Below are 23,465 nucleotides of genomic sequence, written 5' to 3' on the forward strand. Positions count from 1 at the left end.
TCTGGGGGCTGGTTTTCATTTGTAATCTGAGTAACTCAGCTGAGCTGCAGACAGCCAACCTTGCATTGATTGGGAACTCTGCAGGGGAGCTCGGGCACCAACATACCCAGGGACCATGGTTTCGCTTATTAGTTATCACTCTCCACGGTGAGTGTGTGTGTGTGTGTTTGCGCGTGTGCGTGGGTGCGTGCGCGGGACGTGCACGTGGACACGTGTCATCATGCTAGGATGATTATTCTAGGCTTTTGTGGGACCTGGTGGAGAGAACTGCAGATCCCAGCTCTGTCCAAACATGGCTTCTAGCAACAGAAGGCCACGTCCTGAGGGTGACCCCCGCCCCCTATTAAAGTGCCTGCCTGAGAAAGCTCAGTGCTGCGTGGAGATTTACTGTTTGTTCTAGCCAAATTTCTTTCTCAGACCATCTACTAAAAAGTTCTTATAATTGGGAATATGTATCTCTTAAAATGCAAGTGTTTTTCTTAAGGACCTGAGAGCCTTTCATTTTAAATGTAGCTATCAGAAGGATAGGGTCTCTGTCTCCCAGTCTCTGTAGGAGGAGAGAATCCTAACTTCAGTGATTGCCAGCTAGCAGACACAGCCAGCTTAATCGCATTTACCTGACCAGTCCTTTGTAAATTTTCTCTTCTCTGACTCAGCTGAGCCCCAGCTCTCCTCTCCTCTCCCCCTCCCTTTAAAACACCCAAATCATCTCTGCACAAATGGAACAGAGTCCTGATTTTCCCCCTGCTATCAGTAGTTACCAAATAAAATAGCAAACAAAATCTCTTTTCATCACTTTAATTAATGTCCAGTTGTGTCCGTCTGGACCTTGGAAAGGCTCTTACAGGGCAGGGTGGATGTATTCCTTTGATGTATGGTCACCAGCAGAGAGTCAAAAGGATGTTTCTCTTCTTTCTTTCCTTCCTTCCAAACAAGAGACTGCCCCAGGCCCTTGTTAGTGCCTGGATATTAAGACAATGGGCATAAAATGGGAATGGTAATCATACCTGCTTAATGAAGCTGTCTTGAGGATTAATTAAGTTCATGGAGTTAACTGACCTGGAGAAACAGAGCATTCCAGACTCCTCACCCTTCCCTTGGAGGCACTATGGAGTCCAGGAATCTCCTAAAAATCTTACAGCTCTCAGGCCACACACCCTTTCCTTTGGGGATGTCATGGAATGTTCTCAGGGAAGATGAGAGACATGGCACAGTTATTTTATTGAGCACTTAAATGTATGCCAGGTATTGAGCAGGATACTGTACATCCTTTACCTCAGGTAGGTCTTCCAACAGAACTCATGTTTATAAAGTAAGGGGTAAAAAGCAGATTGGCAGATTGGCCACAAGAATTTCTCTCTCCTCCCTCCTTAAATCCCACTGGAGAGGTAGCAAAAAAAGAAGGGAGGGAGGGAGGGAAGAAGGGAGGGAGGGAGGAAGGTATTACCTTACAAAGAGAAAGAGCACAGCAGAGGAGAGCAGACCAGGAGAGATTTAGATGGATTCGGGAAGGTGGAAAGCAGAAGAGTTGATGAGTGACATTGCAGAGAAGACGTAGTGGCAAAGCAGGCATTTTGAGGCCCAGGGTACTAGGGAAGGCGGGAATGAGTTGGGACTTAGAAGCTGTATATGGAGCTTTGACTCTCCAGGTTCCCTGCCTTTCCCCTGACACAGTCAGACAACCGCCTCTCCTTCCACCCCTCACCCCTGACCCACAGAAGTGGGGTTTCTGTATTAATCAATGAGACAAGCCCAGGACTCATGGGCTCCACAGGGGTAGCAGACAGTTGGAAAGAGAAGTGAGTAAACACTGGGGCCCTTCACCTCCCTTCTCCTCCTCACGCAAATGCTCAGAGGTTTCTCATCTGCAGAAAGTGACAGATCGATGAGAAAAGACATCAAGATACTGAAATATTGTGGTTCTCAAATGAATAGGCTGACTCACTGCCTCCTCATCCTACAAAGAATTTCGTCAGCCAACACCCTGCCCCCATGTGCATGGAACTCATGAGGGCTTCCTAGAGTCTTGCTCTTCAATCGGACCACAACTCTGTGCAGGAAATGTCCAGTCTGAAAGAGAAGGACCCAAATATGCGAGAAACAAGGTGAGAACAAGAGAAATCTACAGTATTTAAATACGTGGATGTAAGTATTAAAAGAATCAGCTCAGGCAGTGGAGAGTGGCTGCCCCAGGGTGCAGGATTCAGGAGTGAGGAGGGTTGAAACTGCTGAGTTTCATTATAAGACTTTTAGTACTCTAATTTTTTTTTAATGTGTATATTTGGCAAATATAAAATTTAATTTTAAGACAATAATCTTACAAAGAAGAAATGTTTCCATTGAACAGAGGAGTAAACTGAGGCTCAGAGGGTAAGGTGACCTACCCAGGTAAATCTGAGAACCAGATTTGAACCCACAAGTACCCGTCTTAACACCTCAGGATGTTCCTGTTTCTCAGGAGTGATTTCTTGCTTGCTGTGTAAAAATCAGTTAAAGAAAACCAGCCTCTTACAGGTAATATTCCCCTTATGAGCCTCCTCTGAGGTCAGTTAGAGTGAGTCGGGTGTGCAGTAAACTCTTTGAGGCCCGCATTAAGGCAATGAGACTGGGGGCCGTGGGCTACTCACTGCATGATTCCAGGCACGATCCCCGTTGTGGCCAAGATGGTTATCGCTGCAACTCAACATGGCGGCCCCCGAGGACTACTGGAAGACAGCGAGGAATGAAAAATACACGGCCTTAAAATACATTATTGATGTCTGACTGCGCTGGGAACTGGGGAGTTTTAAGGCATTCTTTCAGAGTTTGTTTGGTTGTTTTTTTAAAGATCTCTTTCCCTTTAAAAAAAAATAAAATGGGCTCCGTGCCAGAAATCCAAATCTTTGTAAACATTGCCGTTTCGAGCATTTAGCTGAAGTTTACATAGTTTGGGTTGCCCCGAGAAATGCCAACCACTTGTTTTCAATCCTGCCATTAAAGGCAGGCATGCGGGGCTGCTTTCAGTGTCATCTATATGTTTCAGATTAGGAGGAAGAAAGATCGGACAACTCAAAGGCAGTTGGAATTGATATTGGGGAATCCAAGGACCGGAGGCTTCCATTGTCTCTTTTTAGTGGAAAACACCCTTATCCAGGCCAATTTGGAACACTGTAAGTTCTGTTACTCAAAGGCCATGTCCTCTCAGAGGCCTCCTCTGACTGCCCACCTACCCAACAACCATGGGATAGGTTAGGTGGTTGACTCTCTGCTTTTGTGGAGACCCCCTCCACTTCTCCGTGTCTTTGCTAACTGTACTTAAATGGAACTGTTGGCTTATTTTTCCAACTTCCTTACCTGATTATAACATTTGCAAGGTGAGGAACTGCACCTGTCTTATGCAATACAATCTCTCATCATCTGGCAGATGACCTGGCACACAGTGGCCTTAATAAATATTCCTGATAGGCCAAAAGAATGGAGCGTTGTAATTCAACACTACATTCTCCCAAGAGATGTTTTTTTTTTTTTCATTTTTCTGGGTGGTAGGGTCCACCTTCTCATCCTTTAGAATAGCCTAAATGTGACATTCACGCTTACCACAATCTTTTTGCTGTCATTAGAAAAGCAGTCCTAGACAACAAATGTGCATAAAGCATGGAGATTATAGACACACATTAGAATAACTGACACAATCTCAACCTGGAGAACAGTCATCACTCCCTGAGCCACTGCCACTGAACCCTTATTCTGAATGGATCTTGTGTGTATCACCATATCCGGTCTTTCAGTTTTCCAAATCTTAAAATTAATCATGAAATTTCTCTGTCCCACCTGACTTAATCCCTCATTACAACCGAATGTACCAGGACCTCTGTGTGGGTATGTCTGTGATCCTATTTGTTTTCAGCAGCCTCAGGCTCCAGCCAGTGAGAAGAGAACTTAATTGTTCTTGTTGGCTACCATCTTGTTCCTGTCCTCCTCCTCCTCTTTATTTTTCCTAAAATAACTATAACACCAAGTTGTTAAAGCATACAACTCACAGTGGAGTTTAGCTATGCAAAAGATGCCAAAGAAATTAAATAGTAGCCTAACATGGTTTGGAAGTGGGGTGGCTGGCTCTCCAGATTGTTGTGAGCCTTCTACAACACCTCATGGCTGGAGTGAGACCAGGACATAAGAACTGGAAGGGGTTTTAGTGGATGTAAGTACTGACCAACTCATCTTATAGTTCGAAGGCTCACAGAGGGGAAGTGAGTCACCCCGAAGTCAAGCAAATCTCTTTCAGTAATTGGGGAACTAATTTCGTAATGGGAATAATATTTTAAAATATTACTTACTTGTTTTCATCTTCTACCACAAGAATCGGGTTCCCAGAATGCCATTGTACCATTAGAGCCCCAGGGAAAACAAGAGAAAAAAACCCTTTTTTACCTCAGAAAGGAGTAGGATAAAATATAAGTGAAATTCTCGTAAGGTAGGGAGGGTAGAAATCCCCCCTCCTCTTTTTCTATGGCTCAGAATGGGTTCAGCTAAGTAAGAGAGGATGTTGGGAGACACATGGATCCTACCCATCTCTTTGAGGATCAAGCCTGGAGGTAGGTTGGAATTTGGGGACTTGACTCATCCCAAGCTGCCCCTATATTAATATGGAAACTTCCATATCAAGGTGATAGATAGGAATGTAACAAGATTGGAAGGAAGAAGGAGAGAGACAGACATATAGAGACTGAATTAGTATTCCCAGGTGACTAATATTAGAGTCCCATGTCGTATAATGGACCAAGAAATTTTCCTGTACATCAAGATGAAAGAGGAAAAGGGTAGATAAGAGTCTATTATCTAGAAAGCTTCCTAGGGTGAGGAAATGACCGTGCTACTAAGAGCTACTGTGCAGGATTCCTGGAGGTGGGACCACATTGAAATCAAGTATATCCAGCCCAATACAGGGTCAAGTCAGAATCTGGGTCTTGAAAAAATGAGAAGACAGTCCCTGAATTCAGCAGCCCCACACTTCTCCATCAGATCCCAATCAGTGATCAGGGATCAGCTGGGCACAGTGCATTGCTGCAGAGAGCAGGGGAGTGAGAAATACAGAAGCACCCAAGGTCATGGAGATCCTATGGTGTTCAGAAAAGGAATAAAGTAGGAAAGGGTCACTGATTCAGCCTTTTTGTGAGTGATGCGCTCTGTCTCTTCCATGAGTAGTGGGCGTGATGGGCAGTTCAGTGAAGCCTTCCCTTCCCAGTTGAAGGACAAGTTCATGTTTCCCTACAATGATGTCACTCACTGTCACTCTGCCGTAGCAGAGTAATAGCAGTGTTCTTCAATTAGAGGGGGATTTTAAAGGTTATTTAACTGAACCCCTTTATCTCACAGGTGGGAAAAGCAAGGCTTTGTGAGATAAGGTGGTTTGCCCATGACCACAAAGAAAGTTAGTGGCAGAAGCAAGGCCAGAACTCATGCATCCTAACTCCTGGTGTTCTAGACCAGTCTGCCCTATACTTTGCAACCTTCCCTGTACTTAAGAGATCACAGCCAAAGAAAAAAAAACATCTGGTCCACATGATGAAAGTATGTGCCACTGATGGACAAGAGGCTGAACTCGAATGGTTTCTGGGAAATTTGTCAACTGTCTGACCTCTGAGACTCCAGTTCCATACACTTTTCCCTTGAGCTCCAGCACATCCAAAACTTGATACCCCTAGAAGAAGTAGCACAGTCATTGGGACTTGCAAAATTCCAAGAAAATACTGACATGTGGATGGCAGGAATCACAGTGTTCTCTTTCTTCTCTAACAGAATCCACAGGATGCCAAAAAGACAAATGCATTTTTTCTCCTCCAAATTATTCCTCCTACAAATGTTAAGTATCTCCATCTGGGAGACATTTAACATTTCAAGCAGCTATTGCTGATCTGTAGGAGGACTAGCCACGTATCAACTGCCTCCCCAAAATAACTCCCCGTATTGCTGCAGGAACTGCCAAGATCCAGCCCAGACAGGAGAGAAACAATGCGTCTGGGAGGCCCCAAGTAAGAGAGCAAGAACAACCATTCCCTCACCTGAGACCATCCACTCTTCTCTCCTCAGAGGTGTGTTTTGATGAGACAGAGTATGGATGCCATTGCATCCCTCTCCTGGAAGGATGGGTTTCCAGAATTTCATTAGTGATGTTCCCTCAGATGACAGTCTCATGTTTCTTCTGACACCTTAAGTTCATTCAGATACCGACAGGAAATCACATACATTTCCTGATAGGCTGAGTGAAAACACGACCCATAAAAGATGCAGTGATGGGAATATCTGAGCTCTGAATAAGATCCAAGAACTTGTCTTCACCACTTCCCCTTCTGCTCTGCTTAAATTTGCCAAGTCCAGCCATGGGGGAATGAATACCAGACTAACATCTCCAGGCCACTAATCCTGCATTTATCCATTTGCTCACTCTTTATTTATTTGTTATCTACAGTGTGGTGGTAGCTAGGAGGGGAGCCAAGGATAGAGGAGACACAGAGGCTCTGTCATCACAGAGTGCATCAATTAATGGGGAAGGTGTATAAAATATGTCCACACTGGGGCACCTGGGTGGCTCAGATGGTTAAGTGGCCAACTCTTGATTTCAGCTCAGATCATGATCTCAGGGTCGTGAGATCAAGCCCTGGTATTGGGCTCTGTGCTGGGCATGGAACCACCTCATTCCCTCCTTCCTTCAGTGAAAGTGTCATATCCTTAGCCCAGAGTATGCTCAGGGCCATAGAGGAGCTAGGACTCGGGCATATTAAGATACATAAAACATGACCATAAGAGTTGTCCCTAGTGGGCAAATCAGAGAAGGTGAGGAGAAAGTGCAGTATAGGGTGACAAGAGCAGTAAGTGAAAGACCACAGGAGACCAGGAGAACAGAGGCGGGCCCTTGCCTCTGGCATGGGAGGCCAGGAAAGACTTCCTGCTGGGAAGGAAGCAGAACCAAACGCCAAAGATGGAAGGAGAAGTATGTTTCAAGGAGTGCTTGGCATGGGCACAGGCTCTACAGTCAGACTAGGGGGCCGCATGCCAGGTGGGTAGGTGGCGAGAGAGTGGAACCTGATGAAGGTGTTTGCATTTTCTTAGCACGGGAGTTCCTCCATCCATTTGTCTATTTGTGCGAGTGCAATGGAAACAGCAACGTTGTTGATTCGCACCACCACCGGGAGTCCTGCTGGCAGCCCGTGCCCGGTGGGAAGGTCTCGCTCTGCAAATGTGCAAAGCTACTGTCTACCACTTATTTGTCGGTATTCCCTTCCCATTTTATGCTGTTGGTTCTCTTTCCTCCATGTGTGGGTCTCAGTCACCAACGACTTCATTGAAAACAGGGAGTAAGTCCTCCGAGCAGCTAGCACAGGGCTGAGCCACATGGTAGATGCTCAGTGTATACCTGATGCTGTATTGGGCTTGGGGCGCATGCGTGCTTATGTGCGTGCGCGCGTGTTTCACTGAAGGGGTGTTCCGTGTGTGATTCTGTAGGGGCTGAAAGACGGGCTTGTTCTTGTATTTGACAGACTAGTAAGATATTTCTCCAGCGTTTATCATGATTGCTAATGCTTTCTTTATATATTCAATTCTTTGTTCTCTCCTGTATGAATGATACTTAATTGGCCAGGAAGATAATCTTTTGAAAGAGAGACGTTTTTAGGTAATCTTTGTGTTTATATGTGGTCCAGAGCAGTGACTGGCTACCTGAACACCTGTCACCAGATGGTTAAAAAATAAAAAAATGTATCTATTTTAAGTTTTGGGGAAATTTTGATATCCGATAAGTCCCTGTGTATCATTTAAAGGAGAGAAAGTATTATGTTATACTAAACATGTGAAAGTATTGTTGAATATTAAAAAGAAAGAAAAGTTAAAAGTAAGGCATCTCGTGTCGCTGTTAATATGATGCTGTGCTTTGCATATCTTTGTATTCTTTTATATATGTGGTATCAAGGTATGCTTTTGAAAATTAGGATTGGATGGTTAGATACTGACTTACAGGATGCATTTTAAAATGGTATAAATAGCGTGTAGACAGACATTAAATCCTCTTATGTGAACATAATTTTTAGAAGCTACATAGTCTAAGAACCTGAGTCTTGAGGGGAAAATGGTCATTCATCCAATAATGCCACAAGTAAATAAGGAATTTCTGCTTCGATAAGCTGCAAAGGAGATGCTCTTAGTGAAAGAGTAGATGGTAGGGGGTTTGACCTGGAAGTCAGGCAAAGCTTCCACAAGAGGCTGAGGACTGGTTGAAATCTAAATGATAATTCCAAGTCATCACCAGACAGGGATGGGACAGAGATGGCATGAGAAGGGACTTTGTGCCAAGTGCCGGCAACAGAGAGCAGGAAACTTGGGGAGTTCTGTTTTCTAACTGATTTTCACTGCTATTTGTAGGTCTTTACGTTGCCTCTGGCCATTCTGTTGAACTTTTTCATACTTCCGATTATTTTCCAGTTGACTTTAACTGTGTTTTCTAGAGCTGTGCTCATATCACTTGTGACTAATCCTAAGGGCAGTGGTGTTTTCAGCCTTTGCCATGTGTCAGGCCCCCGCACCAAGGGCTCTGCCCACGTCTGCTTGTGTAATCCTCACTGTCCTTTATGGGGCAGATTCATTGTTCCTCGGACACAGGAAACCGACACTTGTACCGGCTAAATAATTTACCAAAATGGTGTTCAATTGCTAGTGAATGATGCAGCTGGGATCCAGACCCAAATCTAATGCGTGTGTGTGTGTGTGTGTGTGTGTGTGTGTGTGTGTGTGTGTGTCCAACCTGGCATTAAGCCAATCTTTAAAAAATTTTTTAACATTTTAAAAATTTATATTTGATTCTGAACCCTTTTACTAAAAGTCAAAGCATCCAGGAATTTCTATTTTTAATAGGAAATTACATTTTTATTGTGGAAAGAACGCTTAACATGAGAGCTACCTTCTTAACAAATTTCTAAGTGTACAATACAATGCTGTTATCTGTAGGTGCACTGTGGTCCAGCAGATCTCCAGAACATATTCATCTTGCAAAACTGAAACTTGGTATGAGTTGAACAGCAGCTCACTCTTCCCTCCTCCCCATAGCCCTTGGCAATTCCCATTCTACTCTTCCTCTGTATGAGTGGGACTCTTTCAGAGGCCTCATCTGAAACCACACAGTGTCTTACCATAATGTCCTCAACGTGCATGCATGTTGTTGCATGTGGCAGGATTTCCTTTTTCCTTTTTTTTAAAGGCTGAATAATATTCCGTTGCATACATATATATATATTTTCTTGATCCATCCACCAGTCGATGGACATTTAGGTTATTTCTATATCTTGGCTTTTGTGAATCCTGCTGTAATGACACAAGAATGCATATATCTCTTTGAGATCCTGATTTCAGTTCTTTTGGATAAACACCCAGAAGTGAGATTGCTGGATCATAAGGTAGTTATGTTTGTAATTTTCTGAGACACTTCCATATCATTTTCCATAGTGGTTGCGCCAATTTACATTCCCAGCAATGGTGCACCAGGCTGACAGTTTCTCCACATCCTGGCCAACACTTGTCGTCCTTTGTCTTTTTGGTAATAGCCATCCAACAGGTGAGATGTGACAGCTCATTGTCATTTTAATCTGTAACCTAATATTGTGGGGTTTTTGCTTGTCTTTTTAAATATTTAAACCGTTGAAAAGCAGGGACCCTTGTTTTTTAAAATTTATTATTTATTTATTTATTAAAAAGATTTTATTTATTTGAGAGAGAGAGAGCACGAGCAGGGGGAGGGGCAAAGGAGAGGGAGAAGCAGGCTACCCCCTGAAGAGGGAGCCCAATTTCGGGGGGGTTGCTCATTCCCTGGACCCTGGGATCATGACCTGAGCCAAAAGCAGATGCTTAACGGACTGAGCCACCCAGGTGCCCTGGGACCTTTGTTTTGTCTAGGACTTCAGTGGGAGTGTTTCTGGTGTTTGTAGGTGGATACAGTGTTGGTTGTTGATACGTGAGAACCATTCTTTACAAGGTTAACCAAGTATTTCTCAATTCCAAGTCAGAGATGAATACAGAATTTTGTCAAAACCTTTAGGTATTTGATTATGGTCTTTCCTCTTTGACCCACTGCTATGATAAGTTATGTTAATAGAGTTTTGAATATTAAGTGACTTCTAATAGTAAATCATCCTTGGTTTCCTGGAGTAAAATCTACTTGGTCATGGTAAATTACCCTTCTGAAGCACAGCTGAGTCGTGCTTGCTGGTATTTTATTTAGTGTGTTTATATCTATATCAATAAGTAAGATTGGACGAGAGCTTTCTCCTTCTTTGGCTGTAGTTACCAGCTCTCAGCAGCAGATGCATGCCAACCCCACTAAAGAAATTAGGGCACATTTTCTCTTTTTATTTCTTTCTAACATAACATAAGACCTACTTACTATTAAAATGTTGAAATAGTTAACATTTAGAATAATTTGGGCTATGTATCTTCTGCAGAGGTGATTTTTATATGACTCACTCCAATTTCTACCAAAGTTCTACTCGGATTCCCACTGAGTCATTTTTTATCATTTATATTTTCCTAGAACACCCATCAGTATCATTAAAAATTTCAAATTTATTTGGTATATGATTTTGTATTTATTATACATTGCATTATCTTCTAATTTATGAATTTATAGCTATTTTATTTTATTAATTCTCCTTTGTGTTGAGAGGCTAACTAAAGCATGGGTCAGAAGTGAGTCCCAGAGGGCGCCTGGGTGGCTCAGATGGTTAAAGCATCTGCCTTCGGCTCAGGTCATGATCCCAGGGTCCTGGGATCAAGTCCTGCATCGGGCTCCCTGCTCCTTGGGAGCCTGCTTCTCCCTCTGCTTCTCTCTCTCTCTCTCTCCCTCTCTCCCTCTCCCTCTGTCTCTCATGAATAAATAAATAAAATCTTTAAAAAAAAAAAAAAGAAATGAGTCCCAGAGCAGGGTGGCAGGATTTTGATTTCACCTCTGCTACATGATCTTAGGTTCATCAATTCTCAATTTCTTCATTTGTAAAATGAAGATAATAACAGTATCCTCCTTGTAACATTTTTAATAAGAGCTAACCACCACGAGGCACAAAACTAATAGTATTTGCTATTATTCTGTTTTCTAATTTTTTTTAATATTTCTGTTTACAAGTAAAATAGTATTCAGGTTTATGTATTCACTATACAGGTTATTTGTTTTCTTAAATTATTGAGTTTTTAAAAAATCTCCCCTTCATTTCTTTCTTATACTTTTCTTATTTTTCACTTGCTGCCTTTGAAAAAAATTAATATGCTTTCTTTAGTTCATTTCTCTTCATCCTTTCTTGCTTGATGATAAAATCTCAGGCTAAAATCTTGGACCATCACATTTTTGTATTCTGTTTCCTCAGATAAGTTATTTCTAAATAATCTATAACCAATGTTTTAATTTTCTCATTACCAACATGTTATATAGGACGGAGACTTTTAATTTGTAAAGGCTTGGAATTTTCTAGTTTTTCTTTGTTCATTAGATTTTAAAGACTATTTTCCATTATATATGCCCAGCAAACTATAATTTTTCTCTGTATTTTATATACACTTCTATGTTCTCTATATATGCTCAGGGAATGTGACCTGAACTAGTGTGTATGACCTAATATTATATAAATTTGGGAAATTGTATTAATTAATCTCTTGAAAGAAGTTTCATTGTCTTCTTGATATAATATTTAAAAGTCTATTCAATCAATATTGTATTATCAAGATCCCTTACATCCTTATTTATTGGTCTACTTAATCTGTCAAAAACTCTGAGTGTTAAAATATCCCAGCACCAAAGTGTTTATATCATCTGCCCCTTATATTGCTAGTAATTTAGCTCTAGGTATTTAACCATTTCAGTAAGTAAACATTTATGACTGTTGGTCTGCCTTGTGCATTGCATATTTATCAGTGTAAATAATCTGTTCTATTTTAAGATATTTTACTTGAATCCTACAGTGCCTGACATTCATATTGCAGCCCCCGGTTTAACTTTTGTTTGCAATAGACTGGCACCTCTTTGCTTATTCTTTTGCATTTAACCCAAATAAGTGATTTTATTTTAGGTCTGGCCAATGTAAACAGAATGAGGCTCGATTCAAATTTTGACCCGATCTCAGAATCTCTGACTTTTCATTGGGGAGCTTAAAAAAATTACATTTATTGCCAACCCGTTTGCTTGGGTTTATTTCTCTGATTTGTTTTCCAGTTTCCTCAGTTTTATTAACTGTTCCCCATCCATTTTTTTTTTTACTATAAGTGGCATAATAATGAAGTAGTTAAAAATGAACCTGGATCAACCTCCAGCTCTCTCACTAGCAGTGGGCATTGTGTCCGATAACCAGGAGTACAATTTGAGGCATACAGATTACCTGGAGTGCATCCAGACAAAGTTTCTGTCTTTGTCTGACAAACTTCTGTGAAAGTTGCAGCATATTCCTACGTGAGGAATAGATGAGGAGATTAGACTGGGGGAAAAGTTGAAGTGCTGATTGCCATGGAGAGAGAGAGAGACAGAGGCGGGGAGATGGAGGCAAATTAGAGTGATTTTGTAGAACTTCTGGATCAGAATTCTAAACTGAATATATAGGTCTCAGGAAGTCAGCTATGGAAGAAATTCCAAAATTGGACTTTGTTCCTCCATAAAGTCATGAGTTCACAGTCATTTGAGATGTACAAGAAAAAAAAAACTGGACAACATCAGAGTGCACTTTAGCTGATTCATGTTTTGATCAGAGGCTGCAACTCATTCAGATCGTTCAAAACTCTGAAGATCTTTAATTACTGGAGAAATAGTGACATTCACAAGATCCTGGTCTCTTTTAACATTGTAGTCTTTTGAACTTCTTAGATGAGAATTCTGATTTTGATTCTGTAGAACAGCTTTCAAAAGAAAGTCCCGTGCCCAAACATCCTATATGGATGTGTGGTTTGTATGAAGGTCTGTATCTATACATAACTACATAGACAGAGTTCTTAACACCTGGCAAAATATTAGAATTGGCTGGGGTGCTTAAAAAACACCAACGTCTAGTTCTCATTCAGGGTGTTTTGATTTAACCTTTCTGGGGTTAGAGCCCAGAGAGTGTTTTGTTTGTTTTGTTTTGTTTACAATCTCCCCAGGTGATTCTAATCTGCAACCAAGTTAAGAAACACTGGCATAGAGAAGGTTACCATTGATTTCCCTTTGGGCACACTTGGCAAACATTTGTGCTTTGCCTCTGGTGCATCCGTTTTTCCATTTCAGGCCACAGCCCCCTATTTTGGTTGGGAATTCCTCACTTCTGTCTTTCTATCTGTGCAGCTTTGGAGGTGTTCACTCCGTCGATTTGGGTTGAACAAGACTCTCAGACTTCAGTCAGCCAGGACTTTGCAGGAGGCTTCCTCATTTCAGCTGGATTTGAATTTGGAGAAGCTGGAAGCCCCGCTGGATCCTCAGAATGAAGTTTGCACAGAGAAAGATAGGGTTGAAAGATGGACAGAAACTGAAACTTGAGTGCTGTCACACTGGTGGTCATTGTTCTCTCCATTTCACAGATAAGGAAACCGAGGCTAGGTGAGACTCAGTTACTTGTCCCAAATGTCCAGGAGACAGGATTTGACTCCATGAAGGTCAGATTTCAAAAGTGAGGCCATTTCTGCTGTAAGACACCGCCACAACTAGTAAACACACCATCTCCTCTGAGTGAGAGAAATGATGAATTTTGAAACTAGTAGGTTTGAGTTTGAGTCTATCAAGGAGATTTTATGCTCTTTTGGCAATGCCTGTGTTCGATGGGATAAACACATACTTCTGTTTCTCAGGATAATTCACGGATTTTGTCTGCTTGGTTTTTTGCTCACTTTCCACAGAAAGAGTACTAACTCTTATAGAAATGCTAATGAGTGTCTCTTCAGTTGTCCTCTCTTGGAGTTTTTCTTTGGGTATATTCTTGCTGGTTCCCCAGATATAAGTGCATAGCAAAGAGTGGGGAAGGTATGGAATGCTCTGGAAAGAGAAGAAAGAGAAGACCCAGAAACAATCAAATGTGAACCACGGTGTTTTAGGATGGTGTGTTTTATATTTTTTAGAAGAGCTTCCCTGAGCCATCCCTGAGCCATCCCAGCAGAGTCTAAGAAACCCTGCCAGATCTAGGTGGGCTGGGGGAACTATAGGACATAGGAACAATATGTACTAAACCCTTGCTGTGTAAGTGACAGGAATGGGATTTGATTTTCAGACACAGTTGCTTTGTTACACTCCACGCCTGCAAAGCACTTCTAACTCCATCACTGTTCCGCTTTGCTGATAACCAGAGTCATTATGAATTTTAAGACGATCAGAGTTATCTTGAAGGTTATCAAGATTTTCTCTTCTTTGGGTGATGTTTATCAGGCTAACCTTGGGACTGCTCAGAAATGGCAGAGTTGTTCTCTAAGATGGGGAGATGTGAGTCTGGCCTGAATATTTTTTTAAAAAGAAAGGAGGGGTGCCTGGGTGGCTCAGTTGGTAAAGTGGCAGACTGTTGGTTTCAGCTCGGGTCATAATCTCAGGGGTTGTGGGATTGAGCCCCATGTCTGGCTCTGTGCTCAGCACGGAGTCTGCCTGTCCCTCTCCTTTTGCTCCTCCCCCTGCTTTCTCTCTCTCTCCCTCTCTCTAAAAGAAATAAATAAAATCCTAAAAAAAAAAAAAGGGAAACCAAAAAAAAAAAAAAAAATCAGATTCCAAGGAGTTCCCCTTCATTCAGACTGAGTATTTAATTCCAACGAGGAATCAGAATGGGAAGGGATATTTTCATATTCTGTCCCAACAAGCACTTTGGTGGGTTCATCTGGTATCCTACAGTGATAGCAACCAACTGTGATGATCCTAAGCAGGGCCTTCTTCAGAGCATTTGTGATTAAAAGCCCAAGAAGCATGTTGAAGCAATAACACAGCGTATTTTACAAACCAATTTAATTAAACTTGGCTAGCCGTGGGAAACTCCACCCAACTAGCTGGTCAGTGGGATATCATGGTTAACTAAGGGAGAGGCCAAATTAGGCCCAGACCCCAGAGACTGTTTCAAGTCCCAGCAGTGAGACTGCTCACCTTTTCTCATCTAATTGCAGCCATCAGTTTAATCCTTAAAGAATTATGTCCAATTGGTTTCCATCTGTCTGCATTTGTAAATGTCATTCTGCCCAGCGTGTGTTGTAAAGATTAGCTGTGCCTTCATCGTTTTGTTAGCATGAATCAATAATGTGGGTTTCTCGGCTCGCTGAATTTTTAAAGTCATCTGTGAATCAATGTAAGCTATGTGCAGCACCCCTTATAACATGCTAATTTGATACCACTGGATAAAAGGCCTCGTTTTGGGTGACATTACTGAAAATTTTAAGATTAGCTTTAAGGTTAGCTTAACTATAGAGGAGACATGCTATGTTATGTCATTTTGCTGATACACACTCATGGATTCCATTCTGGGGGAAGGGGTAAAATGAGATGATCAAAAATCTGCACAGAAGCATGGTCCAAGAAAATGCAAAACAAAGGCCCCTACCAGAAGCTTTGTGATGGGCCCTTAAAAATATCCACCAATGGTTCAAAAATGCCTCTTGGAAGTGTAGCAGTGGTGCTGGAAATTATATCCTATGAAGAAAACGAGGGGGGTATAATGCATTTCCTGGAAATTGCACCATAAAAGGGGTCCATCTTTCTTCAAAGCAGGTGAAAAGCAAGCAGTACTTATGTGGTAATCCCATAAGGTTGTTTAATATTTTTTTCCATTGCAGAAAATTCACAGTCAGCTTACGTGACACTTTGATAAAGCCAAACCTTTCCTAAGCCTGTAGAAATGGGTGTTGATACAATGCTGTTGTTAATCACTAAAAGATCCCCTATAAAAATATTCAACTTCATTAGTTATAAAAGACAACAATTTAATTTATCAAATTGGCAAATACTGAAAAACTATTAAAGCTGCTGAGGATGGGGTGATTTACTGCTGGGAGGTGTGTAAATTATTGCAGTCTTTCCAAAAAGCTATTTCAAAAAAGTATCTAAAGTCTTAACATCATCTTACCCTTTTAAACCTGATAAATCTGGTTTTAGTGAATATTCAAATTTATAGGCAAACATCTGTGCTTAAATATGTTTATCACTGTATTAGTCCAAATAAAAACTATGGCAACAACCCAAACATCTAACAAAATGAGTGATTGAAATAATTATAATCTTTCCCTTTGATAAATTATCCCAAATTCATAAAAAAGGCGCTTTGCAAAGAATTTATAATTTCCTGGAGAAATCTTTAAATGTAATGTTAGAGGACAAAACCAAGAGGTAAAGTCATGTGTGTGACACCATCTCATCTATGTCAAAAGTACATAGTATTTTGGGAAAGGTGCTGTAAGTTAACACACTGGGATGTTAAGAGTCATTCATTCCATAAATAGGTGTTTGTCAGGGACTACTTTTTCAGAAACTGTTCTAGAACTGGAGGTTACAGTGGTAGTAGACAAGTTCCTGCTCTCATGAAGCTTACCTTTTATTAGGAGACATAATAACAAAAAAATCAAGACACTCTTTGGAAGCAGTTAAGAGTTATAAAGAAGTCAACTATGACAGTACGCTTGAATGGTGTCAGCAATGAGGGGCAGGGTGGAGGGCTTCAGATCGAACATCAAGGAAGCCTCTGAGGAGGTGATAGTTAAGCTGATCTGAAGACAGGGAGGGAGCAATGTGATGATCTGGTCGAAGAGTGTGCCAACCAGAGGAAGGAACCCGTGCAAAGGCAAGGACAGTTGGGTGTGTTCTAGAAATATAAAGGACAACTGCTGGAGATTACCGTGTGAGGAGGCATAGTCCAAAATAAGCAGATCTTGGAGGCTAGAGTAGGCATTTAAATCTCATATGTATGTGGTGGGAAGCCTTGGAGGCCTCTGAGCTAAGGTGTGACCTAATATAATCAACATTTTAAAAACACCCAGATGCCTTTGGAAATATAATGTAGGGGTCAAGAGAGAAAACAGAGGAAGCAAGTAAGTGGCTTTTGCATGTTCCCTTTGATTCAGCAAAGGTAATTTATCTTCTGGTAATTTATCATGTGGATATAATTGCATATACAAAAATACTACATAAAAGTTTACTGCAGTATCGTTTGTGATAGCAAACCCAGCTGTCAAAGGATAGGTTACTGGAATACATTCTGTTACAGCCATATAATGGGATACTAAGCAACTACGTAAAGAGTAAGGAAGCTTTCTCCAAGTATTCATATGGAAATATCTCTACAGATATGGTAGAGTGAGAGGAGAACAGGATGTATCATGTGCTAACATGTAAAAAGCTAAATAGGGTGGGAATGGGCCAATGAAGAATGAAGGTATACATATTTTGATACAGTTTGAGTTTGAACATGTGTCCCATCTATTCAAACAACATTAAAATAGAATATGGGGATTTCAGCCATCCAGGGGAGGGATAATGGAGATGCTAAAACAGTGGCATTATAGCTGGGGAGAAGTTGATAGAATTGGGATATGTTTGGTAGACTCTGTGTATGGAATTTGCCTGGGGGTTTGGTTGTGAGCTGTGAGGGAAAATCACAGGTGATCCCTAAGATTTTGTTTTGAGAGATGGATGGTCGTGGTAATTCCTGAATTGAGGAGGACTGGAGTAGAAGGTAGCTTTGGAAGGAAAATCAGAAGTTCTGATTTTTGAAGTTAGGTTTGAGATGATAGAGACATCCAGGTAGAAACTGGGGAGCCAATTGAATGTAGGAGTCTAGAGGCCAAGGTAGACATTGGATCTGGAGATATAAACTTAGGAGGCATCAATATATAGGTGGTTTTTAAAGCCATAGAGTTAGATGAGATTACTTCCTGGCTGAGGAGTGTACTTGGAGAGTGCACTTGCCAGGGCTGAGCCCCGTGACACTTACTATTTCATGTCAAGAGGAAGATGAAGATCCAGGAAAGGAGACTGAAAATCTGGGCTCTGGAGTTAGGAGGAAAACTGGGATTTTTGTAGTGACACAGCAGTCAAGAGGAAACGTTAAGTATTCCAAAATGGTAGTAATTATCTATGTCACATGTTCCTGGGCAATAAAACAAGAGTTTAGAGAAGCGACCATAGGATTTATCAATATGATGGCCATTCCTGATTTAGGATAGGGCCATGATGTGGATGAGTGTTCTGGAAAAGATGTAAGATGGGAGGTGAAGAAGTGGGAATGGTGACTAAAACCACTCTTTTGTGGAGTGTCATTTGTTTGTTTTGAAAAGGAACAAAGGCATGAGGAAATGTCTGGAAAAATGTGATGGTCAGGGGCTTTGGCTTCTTTTTCTGTCAGATGAGAAATACTGGGGCATACTGGTATGAGACTGGGAATGGTGCAGTAGAAAGAGGGAAGCTGGTGGTGCGGCAAAGGGGATGATAATTCAAGGACCCCAGACCTGGTGAATCTTTGAAAAGATGAGAGGAAAGAGGATCTAGAGCCAAGTGGACAGGTTGGCCTGTGAAGTAACCCAGCTCTTTTCCATTGTCAATGTGGTTGCCACTGGAAGGTCAGGCTAATGGACTGTTATTGCCTTGATTCTCCTCATCTGAAAAATGGGGAATATATGGTATATACCTCATGAGATAAGATAAATAACAATGTCTGATAAGTGGCATACTTTCAGTAAATAGTAGTCTTTTTTGTTATTTTATCTGTGTGTTTTTCAAATATTCCATATTAAGCATCTGCTACAGTAATGTGGAAATGTATTTTAGTATTCTGTCTTATATTTCCTGGTCAGAATGAATAATAGAAATGCAAGAGTGACCCAGACACCCTCAGCACAGTGAGAGTTTTTCAGCACCAAGGACAGCAAACTAAATACTAATCAGCTCATAAGATTTCAGCATAGCATGGCTTAGAGGCCAGTCACTCTTACAAATACATAAAGGTGGGGGGAGGAGTAGGAAGGAAGCAAGCCTTAGATTGAGCCCTGCGGGAAATTCCACTTCCCACTTGCAAAGAACAAAGCTGGGCTTTTTCTTTGTGGTGTTTCTGCTGTTTGCACATAGTACTGGCATTGTATGAAGCTCTGCTCCCTATCTCCCGGGAACCCAGTGTGTTTGTGCCTGTTTAGAGAAAATCGAGGGAGAGCAGGGAAATCAGACTCGGTGTTTCAGAGGCGAGCTTATAGGACACCTGCAATGCGGGGAGAATGGCAGATTACATTGGGATGCGACGTGGGCCTGAGTTCTGAATATGTTGACTTTATCTTTTAATAATGCATTTCATTAGGAACAGGGGCTATTGATGTGCTCGGCAAATAAAATGCATTCTTCACAGGCTGCCTCACTCTTCAGTAGTTCCTTAAGCAGAGGGAGAAGAAGCAATGCTTGATGACTGTATCTATCTCTTATTAAAAATTACCCACCAGTGACTCTAGGGAAGGGAAGGGAACCAAATCGCACCAGACTCCTGTTTTGAACCAGACTCTTCACATAGCTGAGATCGTTTAATCCTCCCAAATACCATTAAGGTAGGTATCAGCCTTATTTGTACAAAGGAGACAGCTCTGAGAAGTTTCGTAACTTACTCTAAGTTACATAGCTCACGAGTAGCCAGTTGACATCAAGGCTTTCTTTCTGTGTTTGTTACCTGTTCCTCCGAACCAGGGTTTCTCAACCTCAATGCTACTGACATTTTGTGTTGGATAATTTGTGTGTGTGTGTGTGTGTGTGTGTGTGTGTGTGTTGGAGAGGAGGCTATCTGCTGTCCTGTGCATTGTAGAAGATTTAGCATCATCCCAGGTGCAGTAGCCTCCTCCCACCCCCTGCTTGTGATAACCAAAAATATCTCCAGAAATTGCCAAATGTCTCCTGGGAAGCCACAGTTCCCCAGACTGAGAATCCCTGGTCTACATGATGCTGCCTAAACATTGTCTCTACAGCTCATAGCCCAGCAGCAGCTTTCTAGATTGTGGGCATAGATCATATTTGTGTGTGCTGTTCATTTTTTCATACACCCAGTTTTTCAACTGCCCATCGATACTTTCTGAGTGTCTACTCTAAGCCAGGCACTCTGCTAGGTACTGAGGTAAGAAGATGAATGGATCATGGTTCCCTTCCCTCGGGGCATGCATTCTGATGAGACAGACAGCAGCTCAGTGAGTGCAAAGCCAATTGCTCCTCAAGTCTTTGAGAAAGAAGGATCTACCAGGTATGCACGGTCCACAGGCTGACTTAAAAGATAACTTGTCTTCTGTCCTTTTGCTTTCGGATTATTCTGAGTTTCTAGTGAGTGAAACCTTAGTGACTCAGCTGACAGCATTTGTTTTTAAATATTTTATTTTGATATAATATACACAGAGCAAAGGACACATTTCATATGTGCAAAGTTCGGAGAATTCTTACATATATTCCTACTTGTGTACCCACCACCATTCAGGGTCAAGATGCAGAATATTTCTATCATCCAAGAAGTTACTTTTATGCCTCTTAGTCAGTGGAAGCCCCCGCAACAATAAACACTATACAATTTCTATCACCATAGATTAGTTTTGCCTGTTCTTGAACTTCATGTAAGGAGAATCATTACAACATGTTTTCTTTGGTGTCTGTCTTATTTATCTCGTCATTACATTGCGAGATTTATCTATACTGTGGCATGTAGTGGTGTTTCATTCTTCTTTATTGCCATATAAAATTCCATGAAGTAAATATTGCCATGGGTTTTTTTTTAATCCATGTTCCTACTGATGAACATTTAGGTTGGTTTTCAGTTTTGCCTGCTATTAATAAAGCTGTCATAAACATTTTTAATCTGTGTCTTTTATTAGACATGAGCACTCCTTTCTCCTGGGCACACACCTAGGAGTGGAATTGCTGGGTCATAGGGTAGATAAATATTTAGCCTTAGGAGCTACTGCCTGGCTTTTTTCTGAAGGGTCTATACCAGTCTACACCCCACCTAACAGCTCTTGAGAGTTCTGGTTGCTCTCAGGTGTCTTAAGGCATTACAGGTTAGTGTGATACGTAACTAAGGCAGGTATTTTAACCCTCAGGTTGCAGGCAGCAGGGGGTGAGGTGGGGAAAAGGACACATCACTTTTGTCCCACAGGCTTAACCTCTGTCACAATCCCCACACCTGGCCACCTAAGGCTCCAGAAGAGAGACTCAGTGGGTCAGACCCACTAGTGGAGAGCTGCATGAAACTGTTTCTCCAACCCTGAGCTGCTGGTGAATAATAGCTGGCATTATGGAGTTGAGAGAAATCATAGTTAGAACATCCAGCAGCCTGATTTCTTTCCTGCCTGTGAGAGACACACATGAGGGGGTAGTTTTGTCATGCAACAGAGACACAAAGCTCTTCAAGGCACCATGGTGTTATACAGAGAGCTCTGGGGATCCTGTCTCAGCTCTGTTATGGGACCAAGGAGAACGAATCTAAATTCTCTGAGGTCATTTCCAAACTCACAATACTGCCTTGCCTAACCACCCCCTCCAGGGTTGCTGAGTGATCAAATGATAATATGTACATGAAGAAAAGTATGCCCCTGAAGACATGACTGTTTTTCCAAGGTGGTACTGTGGTCACCCTGCTGTTGGTCCCAGGGATCGGGAGCCAGGGAGAAGCTGCATACAATGGTGGAAACCATGTGGGGCTAATAGTAGCATCCTCATTCACTCACCACCGTAGGTTCTGGATTACTCAACGTCACTTTTCTGGTTCTGGGTGTCCCTGTCTGAAATCATGTCTTGGACCAGGTCATGTCTGCTGGCATTCCATTGGAGCCATTGGAAGAATGAGAATATAAATGACGTCACATCAGTCCTCATTGTTTGCTCAGACCCCACTAGAGAGAACTATGTTGGCTAACTTTTACTGAGTTCCCGGAACTGTCCTAAGCACTTTATATGCATCATATTGTGTATTCCTCGCAACCAACCTCATGAGGAAGGTGCCATTATTTTTCTCATTTTACTGATGAGAAAACTGAGGCACAGAGAAATTAAATAAAACTTACATGAAGTCCCGTAGTTAGCTAAGTAGAGGCAGTACTTTAAGCCCAGCCAGACTGATTCCTGAGCCAAGTCACTAAGGCTCTGGTAGGAGACTTGAATAGGTGACCCCATCATATGGGAAGGAAGGGAGTTTGGTGAAACAACTGGGAACCAGGTATACCCCCTTGCCACTTACTAGCTGATGTGCCCTCAAGCCAATGCCTTCAGCCTACTAGGTCTCAGTTTCTTCAACATTAAAATGGGATAAGTATTTTCTATCTCACAGGATAATATGTAGGAATAACATGGTGCCCAAGACAACAGTCAATAACTGTTAGTTCCCCTTTCTCTAACACTATGTAAGTCAGGGTAGAAATGAAGCATGGCAATTGGAAATGATCTTACCTCCCGTCTCCTTGCCACAAAAGAATGTTCTTGGAATAAGGCCAGGCTAAGAGCTGAAGTGCAATGTAATGAAAACATGAGTTAAACTGGACTTTTACCCTTTATTAAATTCCCCCCATCCTTCCCACCCTATCATAAAAGTAAAAACTGCTTATTTTAGGAAATTGGAAAACATAGAAAAAATGAAGAAAAGAAGGATCCATGGTGTTGGCACACAGATACAACCGCTGTTGAAATTTTGTTGTATTTCCTTCGAATATGTTTGCTTTTTAAAAAAATTGATAAAATCATATTGGATGTAAAGTTTTGTAGTTTGCCTCTCTGACTAAATAATATAACATGAACATTTTCCTATGATAATGGCAGTGTCTCTGTAATCATCATTAAATTAAGCTGCATGCTGTTTCATTCTATCATGATTTACTTATTCCCATACTGTTTCTAAATTTTCCATTGTTATTTAAAAAATACCAAGATGACCACGGTTTCATATACAAAAATTGATCCACGTTTCTAGTCATTTCTGTAAGGCACCGGCATTTTTAAAGGCTCATGATAGAAATAAAATAAAATTTTTTAAAAAAGGCTCATGATATACATTGCCAAATGGCTTTCTAGAAATGTTTAACCGAGTTCATGGTTAATAGTCCAACCAAGAGAATGAGAGTTTTCACTTTACCCATGCTAACAATGAGAATTAAGAGATTTCGAATCCTTGTTAGTTTGATTGTTAAAAAAATCTTATCCCATTATTTTAAATTGTAAATAGCTGGACTGGGAGGCTCAGGCCAGCTCTTGATTTTGGCTCAGGTTGTGATTTCAGAGTCCTGGGGTGGAGCCCTGCACTGGGCTCTGTGCTCAGTGGGGAGTCTACTTCAGGACTCTCTCTCCCTCTCCCTCTGTCCCTGCCCCCACTCACGCTCTTGCTCTCTAAAATAAATAAATAAATCTTAAAAAATAAAATAAATTTACAATTCTTTGATTTAAAATGTTCTTGAATATTCATATCATTTCATTTTTGATATTTTGGGTTTCTTTTAACCATGTTTTGAATTTTTTATATCTGCTTTTTTAAATTTTCATTTTT

The 23,465-nt window shown here is 41.4% G+C and overlaps 2 long non-coding RNA genes across 2 annotated transcripts in view; one reads left to right on the forward strand and one right to left on the reverse strand.

Annotated features, from left to right (window-relative positions):
• Positions 1-23,465, forward strand: part of LOC113933166 — a 544,895-nt gene that overhangs the window by 356,479 nt on the left and 164,951 nt on the right. The window lies entirely within an intron of this gene.
• Positions 806-21,758, reverse strand: LOC113933165. Its single transcript, XR_003523257.1, has 5 exons — positions 21,661-21,758; positions 2,628-2,705; positions 1,946-2,070; positions 1,060-1,186; positions 806-962 (listed from the first exon to the last, which is right to left on the reverse strand). It is a non-coding gene; the product is annotated as an uncharacterized LOC113933165 (long non-coding RNA).

The sequence above is a fragment of the Zalophus californianus genome, chromosome 10 (assembly GCF_009762305.2).
Source record: "Zalophus californianus isolate mZalCal1 chromosome 10, mZalCal1.pri.v2, whole genome shotgun sequence".
NCBI classification, from domain to species: Eukaryota; Metazoa; Chordata; class Mammalia; order Carnivora; family Otariidae; genus Zalophus; species Zalophus californianus.